Raw genomic sequence first — 17,075 nt, 5'->3', positions numbered from 1 at the left:
GAGACACACAGTCCAAACTGTCCAAGCTTGAGGTCTAGTGTGAAGTTTCCATAATCAGTGATGATTTAGAGAGACATGTCATCTGCTGATGTTGGTTCAGTGTGTTCAGTCCATTGCAGATTTCATTTTCCAGCAGTACCAATTGGTCTTGTACAATATTATTTTTTTTCTGATGCACTAGTATGTGTTTAATCTTTTACTTAAACCTCTTCCTGTTGTCTTTCTTCACAATACTTTTTGTTGCAAGAATCTGTACCCTTGTCTTGAACCCTTGGTATCTACAAACGGGAATAAATAAATAAAAAAAGAAACCCTGATAACCCAGTGACAACATTTCTGTTTTAATCAGATGCAGTCTCTTAAACAGAATGGACAATTCTATCAAATTTAGCCCAGTCATGCTAGTCACCACTAGGGTCAAATATGATTTTAGATGTATTATAATTACTAAAACAGGTCTTTTTACTGCTGCACACATCCTGATTGTTCATCAACACTCATGCAGTCATATTCTAAGAATAGACCCATACTTATTGACAACAAGGACAAGAATTTGCTAGTGAAAAATCCATTGTTTTCTAGTTTGTGTGCCTTTCCTTGTGCAAATGGACAGTAAATAAAGCTTCATTCGCCTGCCGGCCCTGAAGAACTGATGCAAAAGCAATGCCGAACACTGAGGCTGAACCTGAGAACACATGCCTCCCGCTGGGAAATGCCTAGATTACACATGCCTCTGCCAGACGTTGTGGCCCAGTGGGGATCCTCATGATGGACACTTTATCCCGGAGTCCCCTAAGGCTCTGTCCTTGGTCCGCTTTACAAGTCTAGGAATATGGGAGCGTCACATGGCAGCGTATCATTTCATTTTTCTTTGGCACTTCTTTGGCGCTGGCTTCGGTATACGGCAATGACCGGCCGTGATCGAGGGCCAATTGCGGGTTCTTGAGGGAGAAGGCTGTTGGCCAGTCTCTCGCCTGCCGCTGTGCCCTGCTGGCCTGGGGTGTTAACCTCGCTAAGCCCTCGAGCTGCAGCTCAGCAGGGGACTGGGAGGAGAGCGAGCAGATCAGGCTGCTTTTAAAGGAATGAGGAACGTTGCTGTAGCATTGTGTGTGTGTATGTGTGTGTGTGTGTGGACTGGGTCATTGAGCAACAAATAGGATGTTGTGTTTTTTACATGATGGGATGACAAATGTAACTAGCCTCAGGCACTGTGGATCTTGAGTAGTCTCCGGTGAAGAGTGGGGGATGCCTCTTTTCTTTCCTCTATTCAATAGACAGTCCCTTTAGAATATAGCTGTTTTTGAGAGCCTGGCTGCCATTTTGCTGTTTTTTTTTTTCATTGAGAGGGAATATGAATGTGTTGACCTTTATGAAAAGGGAAATTATATTCTTCTAGTGCTTTAATCCTGACCCACCATTGTCTTTTAATGGGCAGGGTTCTGCAGTCAAAATGCCAAAGCACTGAAGGATGAGTGCTGGACTGAAGGGGTTTTGCTGTTTTGTGATTATTTGTAGGTTTGGGGATTCTTTCGGGATTTTTGTAGTTTTGTCATTGCCAAATTTTGCAATCTGAGAACAGTTATAACTGGATTACAGTTATAGAAAAGCCTGGATTTACTCGCATTGAAGATCTACGTCTATCTAAAAATACCGCTCTGCTTATTTACTTTTACATTTACCGCGTTTATCTGACGCTCTTATCCAGACCGACTTACAAGGTTATTACTGCCAATGTAGTGTTAAGAGTTTTTGCCCAAGAACTTTTATTGGTGTAGCACAGCATTCAGTCACCCAGACCTGGAATTGAACCCCAGCTTCCTACATGGTAGACCACTCGACCAAACATATGCTTGTGTGTTTGCATATCTATGACACTCTACAGTGTATACCTTAAAGGTGTGAATGTGTGGGCGGGAACCTGAGTCTACACAGACCATTTTCTTTTAATAGGCAGGGTTCTTCAGGCAAAAAAAGTTTTTTGAGCAATTTAAGAACAGTTTACAGTTATAGAAAATCTTGGATTTACTTGCTTTGAAGGTCTAGGTCTATCTTTAATATCAATAGAAATCATTAGACATCAGTAAAGGCTGATTTATACTTTTGCTTCTTGTCAACATATCGTCTGAGTAGCCTGTGTGAGTTCCCTTTGCTGCTGTGCGTGTTTATACTTGTGTGTTTGCATATCTAAGACACTCGAAAGAGTAAATCTTGAAAGTGGGAATGTGTAGGCGGGAACCTGAATCTACACAGACCAATCACAGCTGCTGAACTGTTGTTGATGTTGCTGTCGTTTGATGTGTTGTTGCATTTCTAGGGAAATGCACATAAGGCTGTGGAGTAGGCCACACTGTAGGTTCGATACAAAAGTATAAATTCGGCCTCAAGATTTGCATTGTTCAAGATATCAATCTAGAATGTTTGAGGTATGAGCTTGACCACTCTGAAATTTGTGTAATCTCACTCAAGTCTGACAAATCTTTTTTCCATAGGCTACTCAGACAAATGTAACAATGACCTCATGAGCCAACTGGTTTCCTAACTGTTGCCATCTTTATTTGTTTGTCATCACGTCTATATATCACCGGTTTTCAGTATGGCACATCATGCCACAGAAAGCTGTCCAAGCTTGTCAACTCTTTTGTCAGGCTTCAAGACCGTCCAGCACACCCCCCCTCCTTCCTGTGGTCTTGTAATCAAGATTTATCCGTGCGGGGGGCAGATGGTTTGCCTGAGTCCCCCCCTCATTCCCTGCCCTTCACCCTCCCTCCCTCCCATATCCTCAGCTTCGGCCTGTGAGTTTGTCTAGACTCCAGTGATCCCCCGCATCCTTGTCTTCGACCACCCCACCCCACCACCCCTTTGACCGTATCCCTGAAGAATTGGGGTCATCCATTCTTCGATCGCTCATGCAGCACTGGAAGTAGCCTTGTAGACACATGGCCAGGATTGCGGGAGCCGGTGAGTTCTGTGCCATTCAGTGGTCAGGTTTTGAAAAAGGTGTCCAAAAAATGAATCAGAATCTCAGAGTCAACGCAATGTTCCTTCAATAGCTTTGGACGAAATTACATTTTGTGGCCTTTTCTGTCAAGGACCCACAGCTTCCCTAAGCTTTCTGAAGGGAAACTTCTCCCTGACACAAAGAAAATCCTGGGAGAAGAGAAAGGCAGCCGCCCTTAATTCAAGCCACAAGACCGGAGAAGAATAGAAGGGCAGGGATGACGCGTCTGCTCATTATCTGCCGTCTCTCGGTTTTGGCTAGAGAGAGCGCGGGGACACGTGTCCGTGTCTTTTGTGGAGTCGGCGCTTGAGACGGGACCTATTCATGGCCGGCCACAAGGCAGCCTTTGAGAGCCCTTGGCCTGCTGGCCCTCATTATCTGCATTGTTGCATGCCATTACACCTCATTTTGGCTTGCGCCAATAGAGGGATCGCACAAAGCCTGCAGTGTCAGGGAAGCCATTCTTGCAGCACAATGCCCATGTTCCAAAGGCCCTGGAGTTATTTTCCTTACTTCATCAGAGGCTCCCGATACCCACCTGTTACCTTTGTGACGGTGTGACCAATAGGGATATTGCATGATTACATCTCGGCTTGATGAGGTGATTCATTTCCTATTTCATACAACATCCACTTGCATTGTGCTTTTCTGTTATGAACAAGCTGCGTTAAGTCCTCTGGAGACATTGTTCAGCTAAAATATAATAAATTGTATCTTGATTCATAACCTAGGCCTGTAAATTTGAGCTTGTCTGAGCCAGCATCTCCTTTATTTGCTTTCCCCTTTTCTTCTTTTCTCCCTCGGTTAGTCCATTAGTCTTTCATCAGTCCTCCCTGAAAGGTCATTCCCACCTTTTTTTTACCGACCAAACCTGGTTATCTTTATCCTTATGCAGATCTCTCGTTTTGCTTTGCATACGTCAGGCATCCCCCGTTCCCTCGGCCTACGTGCTGCGTAGCCCCATCCACAGCCAGCCCGGGTGTGTGGGAGTCAAGAGCTGCCCTTAGACTGAGTGAATAACCTCTCCATCTATCCATCTCTCTTTCCATCCATCCATCCACCCACCCACCCACTCTCCACAGCTGACTCGGAGGGACAGGTGATGCATCAGCCTTTTCATAATGCTTATGTTAAACCGAGGGGTATTGGCTGCAGTTAGAAGTTAGAAGGAGTAATATATCCCAAGCATGGATGACTGTAGTGTTAGTGTTCCCACTAATGGCAGATAATTTGAGGGATGACATATAATAACGCTTCGATAAAGGTCCAAACTTAACCTTAGCACAGCAATTCCTGATCTTGGTACTTATCGAGTACATATCAATTTATTGGAGGTTATCTAGCCTAAACTAGCTGTGGGATTAGAGGTAGCCTGGATCCTAGGAACTAAACTGCCTGTACATGGGCCTACTCTCTTTACTCAGTAGAATGAATGCTAATGAACGCTTTTCTGACCTGTAGGATGTGCATGTGTGGCCTCCTTCATTGAATGTAAACATGATGATTTCTGCTAGAATCGCTTATCCGTTCACACAGACAATTCTAACTAAACACCACCAGTCATAATAACTGCCCATGTCTACTATGGGTGGCAATGCTTTCTTTTGCATATTACTGGTACACTTGTAGCACTGTGTATCAAGGAATGTTAATGCTTGCACAAAGGCTGGCACCCACTATCAGGCCTAACTCCAATAATTTGCATTGCCTTTCCATGAGTATGCTGTACAGTATTCAGACTCACTCACAAGATAACACCTTACAGCTTATACAGGTGTGGGTGTTCCAAAGCCATCGTCTACGGAAGAAGTACAAGTTATTACAAGTTATTACAAGTTTCTAAGTAAGTATTTACCGTGTTAAAATAATCGATGTGGGACAAACCTCTAGCTAATATCGCTCTGGCTTACTGGAAAACTCAGGGTTCCACAGTGTAGCGCTGTTGGGCGGCATTTACTAGCGCTTAGCCGCTAATGCTAATGCTGCTGCACCCAGCCTTAGTGGAAATCTGGAAATCTAAGCATACTGTAAATAAATGAAAATGACTCACTCACACATATAAACATTTTTCAGTAGAGAAATCCAGTGCTCGTTTTACTTGAAAAGATCATGTTTTTTTAAGAAACATCAGCATCTGAAAGCAGCAAAATAGGCATATAAGTATAGCAAGCCTTTTAAAAGCAAATATACAGGGGTTGGACAATGAAACTGAAACACCTGGTTTTAGAGCATAATAAGTGATTGTCCCGACGGACAGTTCTGGTGGAAACAGGAGAGTTGAGGTGCACATTGAATTCTGCCGTGATTTGATCAGCCGTGGTTTTATGTTTTTTGGATACAATCCGGGTTAGCACCCTAACATCCCTTTCAGACAGCTTCCTCTTACAGCGTCCACAGTTAATCCTGTTGGATGTGGTTGGTCCTTCTTGGTGGTATGCTGACATTACCCTGGATACCGTGGCTCTTGATACATCACAAAGACTTGCTGTCTTGGTCACAGGTGCGACAGCAAGACGTGCACCAACAATTTGTTTTGAACTCTGGTATGTCACCCATAATGTTGTGTGCATTGCAATATTTTGAGCAGAACTGTGCTCTTACCCTGCTAATTGAACCTTTACATTCTGCTCTTACTGGTGCAATGTGCAATTAATGAAGATTGGCCACCAAGCTGCTCCAATTTAGCCATGAAACCTCACACACTAAAATGACTGGTAGTAGAAAGAAGATGTAGCAGCAGAGTCTTCTTGTAGAACTTTCTCCAGAGCTTTCTTTCTTGCGTTATCTTGCGTCGCAGATAATGAAAGGCACCCAAAAAGAGTCTATGATATTTTTCCAAAGCTCTGCAAAGGTAGCAGTGTGATACAGTGACCCAGAAAAACCCCACCACCTCCCCCTCTTCTCCCCACTAAACCCTCAGATCACTCTTGTGAGGTACCTGATAGCGAGTGACTGGGATGACAGGGATTAAAGTCGCTCCTTATTCTGACAGCATGGGGGTTCTTCAGAGGAATAACAGCGTTTGGTTATTGCCTCCATGTCCCGGGGTGTGCAAATGTGTGCGAGCGACTCTTTTTTCTTTTTTTTTTTGCACGTTTCTGGTACGCTTGTGAGATCGTCATGGTCTAGATACTAAGGATTGAAGCACGGGTAGAGTGGAATTCTCTTCTGTATGGAACTGGAACACCATGTACCTATTTACTGCTCTGAATCTCGACAACCACAAGTCAGTCTGTCATTATTTCTGTCTTTTTCTTTCTTCTCCTCAGCCTCCTCTTCCCTTCTCCTCTTTCCCCCCTGATATCCCTTGACTCCGAGCTCTCCGGCAAAGTGTCTGCCTGCATCGAACAATATGTTCAACTCAGACGGTGCTCAAAAACACCCACTCAACGCGAAAAGCTCCTGCAACGAGCAGCTACTGCCTGCCATCTCACTGCTAACTGAGTCACATCGCATTTTAATCTGATGTACAGTACGTATATGTACCATTTATATTTATTCATCCTCAATATTTGACACAAAATTGATGAAGAATCATTTTACATTTTAAATACTCAACTGGATACATCACTTTTTAGACTATAGAAGTATTGGAACACTGAGGTCAGTCCCTTTATTTCTGCTGTCTTCTTTAGAAGAATCTAAAGAATAAAACATATTCTGGTTTATTTCAGACTTTTTCTTTACAGACTAATTCTGCATGTGTCCATATATAAAAAAATATGAAAAGAAAGACAAAACACACTGAATGAGAAGAACAGGCATGTCCAGACTTCTGACTGTTACTTTATTTTACAGCTCTGGAAAAAAAAAGAGAACATTTAAAAATGTTGAGTTTCTTTAATTTTACCAAATTGAAAACCTCTGGAATATAATCAAGAGGAAGATGGATGATCACAAACCAACAAACCAAACTGAACTGCTTGAATATTTTGCACCAGGAGTGGCATAAAGTTATCCAAAAGTTTTCCATACTACCGTGGAGCTAATTAACATACTAACAATAGCAGGGAGCTAACTAACATACTGACTTTAGCGATCCAGTAGCTAACATTACCAGGAAGAGAACTAAGGTTAGCGGAAAGCTATCTAATACTACTGGGGAGCTAACCAACATACTAATGTTAGCGGTGAGCTAGCTAACATACTAACTTTAGCAATCCAGTAGCTAACATTTACCAGAGAGAAAACTAAGGTTAATGGAGTACTAGCTAACATTACCTGGGAGCTAGCTAACATACTAATGTTAGCGGCGAGCTAGCTAACATACTAACTTTAGCGACGCAGTACCTAAAGTTAGCATAGAGCTAGCTAATACTACCAGTAAGCTAACTAACATACTAATGTTAACGGTGAGCTACCTAACATACTAACTTTAGCAATCCATTAGCTAACATTACCAGAAAGAGAAATAAGGTTAGCGGGGAACTAGCTAACATTACCAGGGAGAGAACAAAGGTTAACAGAGGGCTAGCTAACATACTAATGTTAGTGCAAGCTAGCTGACATACTAACTTTAGTGACACAGTACCTAACATTAGCAGAGAGTCAACTAATACTATTGGTGAGCTAGCAAACATGCTAGCATACTAACTTTAGCAACGAGTTAGCTAACATACTAACATTAGCGGTGAACTAGCTAACATACTAACATTAGTTGCGAGCTAGCTAACATACTAACTTTAGCGACGAGTTAGCTAACATACTAACATTAGCAGTAAGCTAGCTAACATACTAACTTTAGGGACGAGTTAGCTAACAGACTAACATTAGCAGTGAACTAGCTAACATACTAACTTTAGCGACGAGTTAGCTAACATACTAACATTAGCGGTGAGTTAGCTAACATACAATGAATTGTTGGAACAGGAGTGGTATTAAGTAATCCAAAAGTTATCCATACTACTGGGGAGCTAACTAACATACTAACAATAGACGCGACCTAGCTAACATACTAACTTTATCGATCCAGTAGCTAACATTCCCAGGGAGAAAACTAAGGTTAACGGAGTGCTAGCTAACATTACCTGGGAGCTAGCTGACATAATAATGTTAGCACGAGCCTAGCTAACATACTAACTTTATCAGGGAGAGAACTGAGGTTAACGGAGTGCTAGCTAACATTACCTTGGAGCTAGCTAACATACTAATGTTAGCACGAGCTAGCTAACTATACTAACTTTAGCGACGCAGTACCTAACGTTAACAGAGAGCTGGCTTATACTACCGGTGAGCTAATTAACATACTAACTTTATCGATACAGTAGCTAACATTACCAGAAAGAGAAATAAGGTTAGCGGAGAACTAGCTAACATTACCAGGGAGAGAACGAAGGTTAAAAGTGGGCTAGCTTACATTACCTGGGAGCTAGCTAACATACGAATGTTAGTGCGAGTTAGCTGACATACTAATTTTAGTGACACAGTACCTAACATTAACAGAGAGTCAACTAATACTACTGGTGAGCTAGCTAACGTTAGCGGCTCTGTTGGCTCTGTTCTCAATTATTATGAAACAAAATAAAACAAAAATTTTGTAACAAATGTGGAACAGTAGGTTTTGATTTCCAATACAATAAATAATTTTCTACCAAAGAAGCTATGGATACATTTTTGGGTGTTAAATTGTATTTATTGACGTCTTAAAAAGGTCTTAAAAAGCATTAAATTTGACTTTTAAAATGGAATCACTTTTTCTACTCTCTCTATAGTACCCTCTCTCTCTCTCTCTGTACTTCCTGCTTCAGTAGAGTCACATGGGGCTTGGTGCTATGCCTCCACAGCTCTAGTCTCATTTGCGTTAACTCCTGTTAGCGTTGAGCCTCCTGTGTTAATGAATCCGTAGGTTTTTCCTCACACGCTGCACTGAGCTGACTCCGCTCTCCTGACCGATGTGCTGGACATGCTTTGCGTTTAACATCTGACTCCAGAGCACTTAACCTGCGAGGAGCAGGATTGTGAGCATGGTGACTGATCTGCTGGTGATTAAGCACTGTCTCAAACTGTCTGACACTATGTGTTTTTACCTCAACAGAAATCTATCCAGGGAAAAACCTGTAGGAGATGGTGTTTGGAGTTTGGCTTCTGGCCACAAGCGAGAGGAACCGAGTGCTGCTGCCCGTTACTCACTGTATCTTACTCTGCCCTGAGACCCACCGCTCATCACTCATGGTAAGATATACTTTTTACACTGATTAGATCTCTTTGAAAACCTGAGTACCTGAGTTTTGAGCATGTGACCACGTGCGTCAGTGGATTGTCTTTATTTCAAATCAAATCAAGTGTATTTATATAGCGCTTTTTCCGTTTGATTCCAAATTTGGTATAAAAAACATTAAACATACAGCTCTGGAAAAAAATGAAGAGACCACTTCAGTTGCTATTTATAGGTATATATTTGAGTAAAATGAACATTGTTGTTTTATTCTATAAACTACAGACAATATGTCTCCCAAATTCCAAATAAAAAGTTTGTCATTTAGAGCATTTATTTGCAGAAAATCAAAAATGGCTGAAATAACAAAAAAAAGATTCAGAGCTTTCAGAGTTTTCTCAAATAATGCAAACAAAACAAGTTAATATTTCTAAAGTTCAGAGAGTTCAGAAATCAAGAAAACAATAGTTTTCATGCATCTTGGCATGTTCCCCTCCACCAGTCTGCCACACACTGCTTTTGGATAACTTTATGCCTTCACTCCTGGTGCAAAAATTCAAACAGCAGTTCAGCTTGGTTTGATGGCTTGTGATCATCCGTCTTCCTCTTGATTATATTCCAGAGGTTTTCAATTTGGTAAAATCAAAGTAAATCATAATTTTTTAAGTGGTCTCTTATTTTTTTCCAGAGCTGTAGAATGTATAACCTCCAGTGATCGAAAAAAAAAGTCCAGCGTACAAACTTTTGCAGTAAACTGCCAGGGGCTTTAAGAAAAACTATTGACTCCAGAATATCTGACTATAATAGCCTAACTAATTAAAGTGGGAGAGCCAGAAGGTAACATAGACACAGAGGCACCGTGAAACACTGGCATTTGTGTATGTCCCATTCCTGTTTAATTTGATGGATCATGAGTTGTTCAAGCCCTAAGCATGCATGCACATCATCTTAGCTCTTCTGTTAAAGCTTCTGAATGTCGATTTGGATTAATTTTTAGATCATTTTCCAGCCCTGTTCCTACATATATGTTGGAGCTGCTTCAGCTTAGTAGGGGCGTGGTTTGACGAGAGTACGAATTGAGGATAGCCAAGAGATATGGATATTGGCTAACTTTATGCTGAGTATGGGTGTAATGATACATTGTGAAACAATGCATTGCAATGAAAAATGTGATGATGCGCATCGCGGAAACAGACGATCCCACCTTCTGTTAGTATGAAATCGTATGCAGTTGCAGTTTTGAACACCAGAGGTCTGAAGAAACAGTGGGCGTGAGCAAAGGGCAAAGGACATGTCAATAATTTTAGGCTTAAGCCAATCACACAACTGTTTTTTGATGTCAATCTGCTTTTTTTTAAGCCAATAAAAAAGTGATTATATGGCGCACTATCAATGAACGTCTATTTTCTGATCTATTTTCAAACAGCTAGCTAACGTTACTGGGGAGAGAACTAAGGTTAGCGTAGAGCTAGCTAACATTAGCTGCAAGCTAGCTAACGTTACTGAGGAGACAACTAAAGATAGCGTTGAGCATAAGCAAAACATTAGCGGCGAGCTAGCTAACATGCTGACGTTAGCGGAGAGTTAGCTCTGTTACCGTGGAGAAAACTAGGGTTAGCGGAGAGCTAGCTAACATTAGAGGTGAGCTAACTAACATGCTACCATGTTCTGCATCACAATAGAACAAGATTTAAATAAGAAAATTGATAACAAATAGGAAGCGTTAAGTTTTCATTTTCGATACAATAAATTATTGCCTACTTAAGAAGTTATGACTACATTTTTGGGCCTTAAATTATATTTATTAGGTCTTAAGCATTAATTTTGACTTTTAAAAAGGAACAAGAACCCTGACACCTTATAGTGCGAAAAATATGTTAACTGAAGTCTCCTAAAGTAGTCTGTTAGGATAATGTTAACAGATACATTTTTACACCTTTTTTTTTTTTACTTATAGTGCGCTGATATAAGTACCTACACTAGACCATGCAAGTGAAGTGTTGTCTAGCACAGCAGAACTGGACAGTGCTGTCACTGCCCAGCCTATTAACCAAGTGATGGCTCTCCTCTGGCCTGGAACGTCATATTGAGGTCAAAGATTTTAATGCACTTCTTTCAACGAGAACAAAAACAATAAACCTCATTAGTGTGGCTGTAAGTAGCAGTGGTCTGAATGAGAATGAGATGCGTGGCGTCTATTTTAGCATTCTCTGTTCTCTCTGAGTGGTCAGTTCTATATTTTTTAACATTTGAAATTTTTTTGAGATACACTAGTACAGGGGTTGAACAATGAAACTAAAACACCTGTCATTTTAGTGTGGGAGTGTGAAGGTTCAATTAGCAGGGTAAGAGCACAGTTCTGCTCAAAATATTGCAATGCACACAACATTATGGGTGACACATCTTGCTGGCGCATCTGTGACCAAGACAGCAAGTCTTTGTGATGTATCAAGAGCCATGGTATCCAGGGTATTGTCAGCATACCACCAAGAAGGACCAACCACATCCAACAGGATTAACTGTGGACGCTGTAAGAGGAAGCTGTCTGAAAGGGATGTTCGGGTGCTAACCCGGATTGTATCCACAAAACATTAAACAATCATGGCTGCCTAAATCACGGCAGAATTCAATGTGCACCAAACTCAACTCTCCTGTTTCCACCAGAACTGTCTGTCAGTTTCATTGTCCCTTTGACCCCTGTATATGTTAGGCAGAATGCGGTGCAGCGTTTGGTAAACCTGGTACCGTGTTTTGATTGTAACAGGTTAAAACATGGTTCTGGTGTAGATCATTCACAGAAGTGCAGGGTCTAGAGAAACAATAGAAAGTAAAGTGGCTATTAGAGTGATGACTGTGTTTTTGGGCACAGTGGGAGGCTGTGTAACTCTGCGGTATGTGGTTAGACCTGCTCTGGCTTTTAGGTGTGCGGCGTCCAGCCCCGCAGACTCCAGGAGCATGGCGCATCACAATCATCTGGGCTCCATAAAAGCTGCAGGGTAAAGTTTTAAGTGGAAAGCTGTGTAATGCAGTTCCTGTCCGCTTGGATCCGACCCAGCCGTACTCTCTAGGAGCCGTATAAATCTGCATTCACTCCGTTCCAAACAATTCATTCTGAGTGCAGCCATCAAATGCTTATAGTTCCCAAGACGGGGGAAGTTTGGCACAGAGACCAGTGAAGGAGTGAGGGGTTGGTGTGGGGGGGGATATGATAGATCCATATGTTTCAGAGCAGAAGAACCTTCATTAGATTGTACAGCTATTCAGTAGCACATGCTTTAATACTGTAAAATGGGCTGTGTCCTAAATTTAAAGGACAATTGAGAAGGTGTCTGAGGGTTTTAGAGCGTGTGCCTAACGAAACCGTGCGAGAGTGCTGCAGTTACGCTAATAAATATTTAGTTTGGACTTTGTTTCCTGCGTTTAAGTGAACATCTGCAGATACTTTGGCCTAATCCGTGTAATGATGCAATTTTGGTATTTACTGGCTCTGCCGGCTCCAAGCTTTTCTCTGCAGGAACACGTCTTTAGGAGAATTTAGCTCAATGCACTTCAGGAAATGTACTTTCGGTGCATCTTTGCATTTCTTTGAGTCGAATAAATTAGAATTTATGCATACTGTAATTGTGCTACACTATAAAGGTCATCTATAACCCAATCAAAAGGAATTACAGTACTAATACACACATTTGGACACACCTTTTCTTCTCATTTAATGTGTTTTCTTTCTTTTTTTAATTGAATCAGATTAATCACAACAATATTCTGTGATTGACTGTGATTAATCACACTTACTCTTTTTAAAACGCTTTTTATAGTGAATATTTAAATAGAATATTTGAATAGAAGAATAAATGTGCAGTGAACGCTGCACATACCGCGCACTTTGCGTGTAAACAGCATGGAGCAGCAGAGACAGCGTTTGTTCATAGCAGTATATTATCTGGATGATATATCAGATTAAACTGTGCCTTATCAGCAGTTTAGCTCAATTAAAAAGAGATATATTTAATATCTGGGTTGGATCAAGACAAGATCACGTTCTTAGCAAAAGCACATTTACAATAAAGGTCATCTATAACCCAATATAAAAGGAATTACAGTACTAATACCCTCGTTTGGACACACCTCTTCTTGTCATTCAATGTATTTTCTTTCTTTTTTTTGGTTTCAATTGATTAAAAAAAATATTTGATTAATCACAACAATATTCTGTGATTAACTGTGATTAATTGCACTTGTTCTTTATAAGACAAGTTTTTAAAATGGATCATTTTATCGTAAATAAAATAATTAATGTGCTTTTAAATGGGACGTCAGGCAGCTGGGAGCAGTGAACGCTGCACATACCGTGCTTCAGTGTGTAAACAGCATGGAGCAGCAGAGACAGTGTTTGTACGACAGAAGTTGGGGTCAAACTTGGTGGTGTAATTGACGCTTTTACATCTAGATTAAACACAAAATGAACCACTTCTGACACCAATCTTTACATCTAAACTAACAACTACAAACTGGTATTGTGGTATTGAAAATCGATACAGCCTTGCAAAGCAAAAATGAAAAATTGAAACTCTAGTTGGGTTTAATGGGGTCAATGTTGGTGTAGCGACTTCATTTTTTTCAGCTTTTGTCATTTAGCCTCATTTTTCCATCAAAGTTTTTCCATCAAAAAGGTGTTTGCTTGTGAAATTGAGCCGGCGTGCTGTTTTTTTTTTCTTTTTTTCTTATTTCTTTCCTTTTTTATTGATATGTAAAGTGAGTGGCGTTAGCTTAGCAACAACACGAGGCAGCTTCAGACGCTGGTAATGACCATAACAACGGCAAGAGCACAGCCGAGGATTATGGGGGATTATTACCTTTGATCTGCTCCAAAACAGGATGGGTGCGGGAGGGAGGGGTGTGTGTGTGTGTGTGTGTGGTGGGGGGGGGGGTTTGAGGGGAGGAGGCAATTAAGAAAGAAGAAGCGGCCAATTCCAATTCATACCCCCAATTTGTATCATGCCTTTTTCTTTTTTTTTCTTTTTCTTTTTTTTTTTCTAAATTCTGGTCGTCAAGGGAAGGTTCTTCTCACCCCAGAGTGCAGTAAATAAATGAATGAATGAATAAATTAATGAACGAATAAGGCTGGAGAGATGGAGCAAGAGAGAGAAAGAGTGAGATAGATAAAGAGAGAAAGAAAGAGAGAGAGAGAAAGAAAGAGAGGGATTGGATGTCATGTGGAGATGATGAGAGGAGAATACGCTGGAATAAACGCTGTGTCCACTGACCCGCTGAGTCGTGTTTTACAGAAGAAAATAGATGGTATTTGCTGTTTGAGACGAGCCGCAGAGCTGCAGACGCACAGCAGAGCCGCCTTCAAAGAGTTCGGGTCGAACCGGAGAGAGGGACTTTTTCCAGAGGATTGAATTTGGCTGCCTTCTAACGAGTGGCATTTCCACGAGACGGAATAAATAAGATAATCTGCGCTTCCCTAGAGTGTGTGTGTGCTGGTGTGTGTTTTTGTGTGTATATATATCAGTGGTGTGCAGTGAGGCCCTTCTAACCCTTCAGAGGAGAGGTGACAATAAATGCATGTAAATAATTACATAATTTTTGAGCAGGAAATATATATCATAGCTATTGTAAGTGTAAGAATGTATTTTATAAATTAACTAACTAAAAAAAAAACAGTAACTAATTCAAAGCATAACTGCATGATATTCTCAGTCTCAAATCAAGTCCTTGAAGACTGAAAGACTGCAGCTTTATCAGACAACTGCATGCAAACAGTGCAAACAGTCTGCTGTAGCCATGGAAACGCATGAGCTGGTTATTTTAATGTTGAACAGGTAATCATTGAGCTTCAGTTAGGTTGCTTACCATATCTGGGTAAATTACCACCACCATTAGCATAGTAGAGATGGGGCATTATGAACACTGAAACGCGTGTGTGTGTGTATAAATATATATAAATATACTTAAAATACTCAGGTATACTCAAGTATAGATATACATATTTAAAATATTCAATTTAAAATACTCAAGATTGCAAAGATATTTGAATTAAATGAAGGGTTAAATTGTATGGAAATGCCAGATTGTTAACCTCAAACATTGTCCAAAGAAAATCCAAGAGGACCAAAACATTTATCAGATTATCAAACCAACTTTAATATTAGAAAAAGTCATTTCTAAGGCTTTCTAAGGCTCCAGCAGACCACAAATGAATATAACATGGAACAATGGTGAACCTTCCCAGGAGTGACCGGCCAACAGAAATTACTCTAAAAGGGAATGGGCAACTCATCCAGGAGGTCACAGAAGAACCTAAATTATTTATAAATTAACTAACTAAAAAAAAAAACAGTAACTAATTCAAAGCATTAGTCTGTGGTTTTTTTTAGTTGCTACAGGACTCTTATCTGACTGACAGCGGTTTTAACCAATCAAAGCTTCTGCCCCCACATGACTGCGTGCCCCTTCTCCGGATTTTGAGAAGGGTGTAGTAATGAATCTATTAGCAAAGTTGAAGCAAGTCTAACCAATCAGATTCATGATTTTCACTACGGGGGCGGGGCCATGACTGTCTAACCCCTTCTCAGCAGCGCTGTGGTGAAGGTGCTCATTTTTGTGTAGTAATGAATCTATTAGCAAAGTTGAAGCAAGTCTAACCAATCAGATTCATGATTTTCACTCCGGGGGCGGGGCCATGACTGTCTAACCCCTTCTCAGCAGCGCTGTGGTGAATGAAGGTGTTACGCGTTGCTTAGTCATAAACGGAGCTCATGCTGGATTAATTCAATAGTTAGCGAACTATCATGTAATTGTGGCTGCAAATGAGACAGATATTGTGTCACATCATATTAAAAAGCCTTTTTAAAGGCTGTCCTTCAATGTGAAACTAATTGCTCAGCCATGACACACTCACCACCTGCGATGGAGTCACAAATCTACCCTGAGCTATTTAAGTCAAGACATCTGTTTCGACTGTCTGCTGCCTTTAATTGTCTCCATATTTTGGACACCAGACGCTGAGAGCCATTACAGCCATTAGGATGAAGCGATCCCATCTTTTTCCACTTCCTCCAGAGAGCTCGTTTTGCTCTTGTGATGCTGATTTATCTCCAGTCCTTTTTATTCACAGGACCATAACTTTGCATTGGTTCATTCATAATTACATTTATTGAAACATTACATTTATATTTGATAGTCTTTACTTTCAAGCTACTGACATTTCATAACTGCATGATATTCTCAGTCTCAAATCAAGTCCTTGAAGACTGAAAGACTGCAGCTTTATCAGACAACTGCATGCAAACAGTGCAAACAGTCTGCTGTAGCCATGGAAACGCATGAGCTGGTTATTTTAATGTTGAACAGGTAATCATTGAGCTTCAGTTAGGTTGCTTACCATATCTGGGTAAATTACCACCACCATTAGCATAGTAGAGATGGGGCATTATGAACACTGAAACGCGTGTGTGTGTGTATAAATATATATAAATATACTTAAAATACTCAGGTATACTCAAGTATAGATATACATATTTAAAATATTCAATTTAAAATACTCAAGATTGCAAAGATATTTGAATTAAATGAAGGGTTAAATTGTATGGAAATGCCAGATTGTTAACCTCAAACATTGTCCAAAGAAAATCCAAGAGGACCAAAACATTTATCAGATTATCAAACCAACTTTAATATTAGAAAAAGTCATTTCTAAGGCTTTCTAAGGCTCCAGCAGACCACAAATGAATATAACATGGAACAATGGTGAACCTTCCCAGGAGTGACCGGCCAACAGAAATTACTCTAAAAGGGAATGGGCAACTCATCCAGGAGGTCACAGAAGAACCTAAAGAACTGTAGGCCACACCAGCCTCAGTTAAGGTCATTGATAATGATTCAGTAATAAGAAAGAGACTGGGCAAACATGGTACCCAT

The 17,075-nt window shown here is 40.6% G+C and overlaps 1 protein-coding gene across 2 annotated transcripts in view; it reads left to right on the top strand.

Annotated features, from left to right (window-relative positions):
• Nucleotides 1-17,075, top strand: part of tanc2a (tetratricopeptide repeat, ankyrin repeat and coiled-coil containing 2a) — a 251,531-nt gene that overhangs the window by 52,312 nt on the left and 182,144 nt on the right. For both annotated transcript variants that reach the window (XM_049476082.1, XM_049476083.1), the window contains exon 2: nt 9,033-9,169. The gene's annotated coding sequence lies outside the window, so the exon portion shown is untranslated. The remainder of the gene's footprint in view (nt 1-9,032; nt 9,170-17,075) is intronic.

This window comes from Astyanax mexicanus, chromosome 3, assembly GCF_023375975.1.
Source record: "Astyanax mexicanus isolate ESR-SI-001 chromosome 3, AstMex3_surface, whole genome shotgun sequence".
Taxonomy (NCBI): domain Eukaryota; kingdom Metazoa; phylum Chordata; class Actinopteri; order Characiformes; family Acestrorhamphidae; genus Astyanax; species Astyanax mexicanus.
The sequence above is the reverse complement of the archived record's forward strand: the minus strand, read 5'-3'. Positions and strand labels throughout refer to the sequence as shown.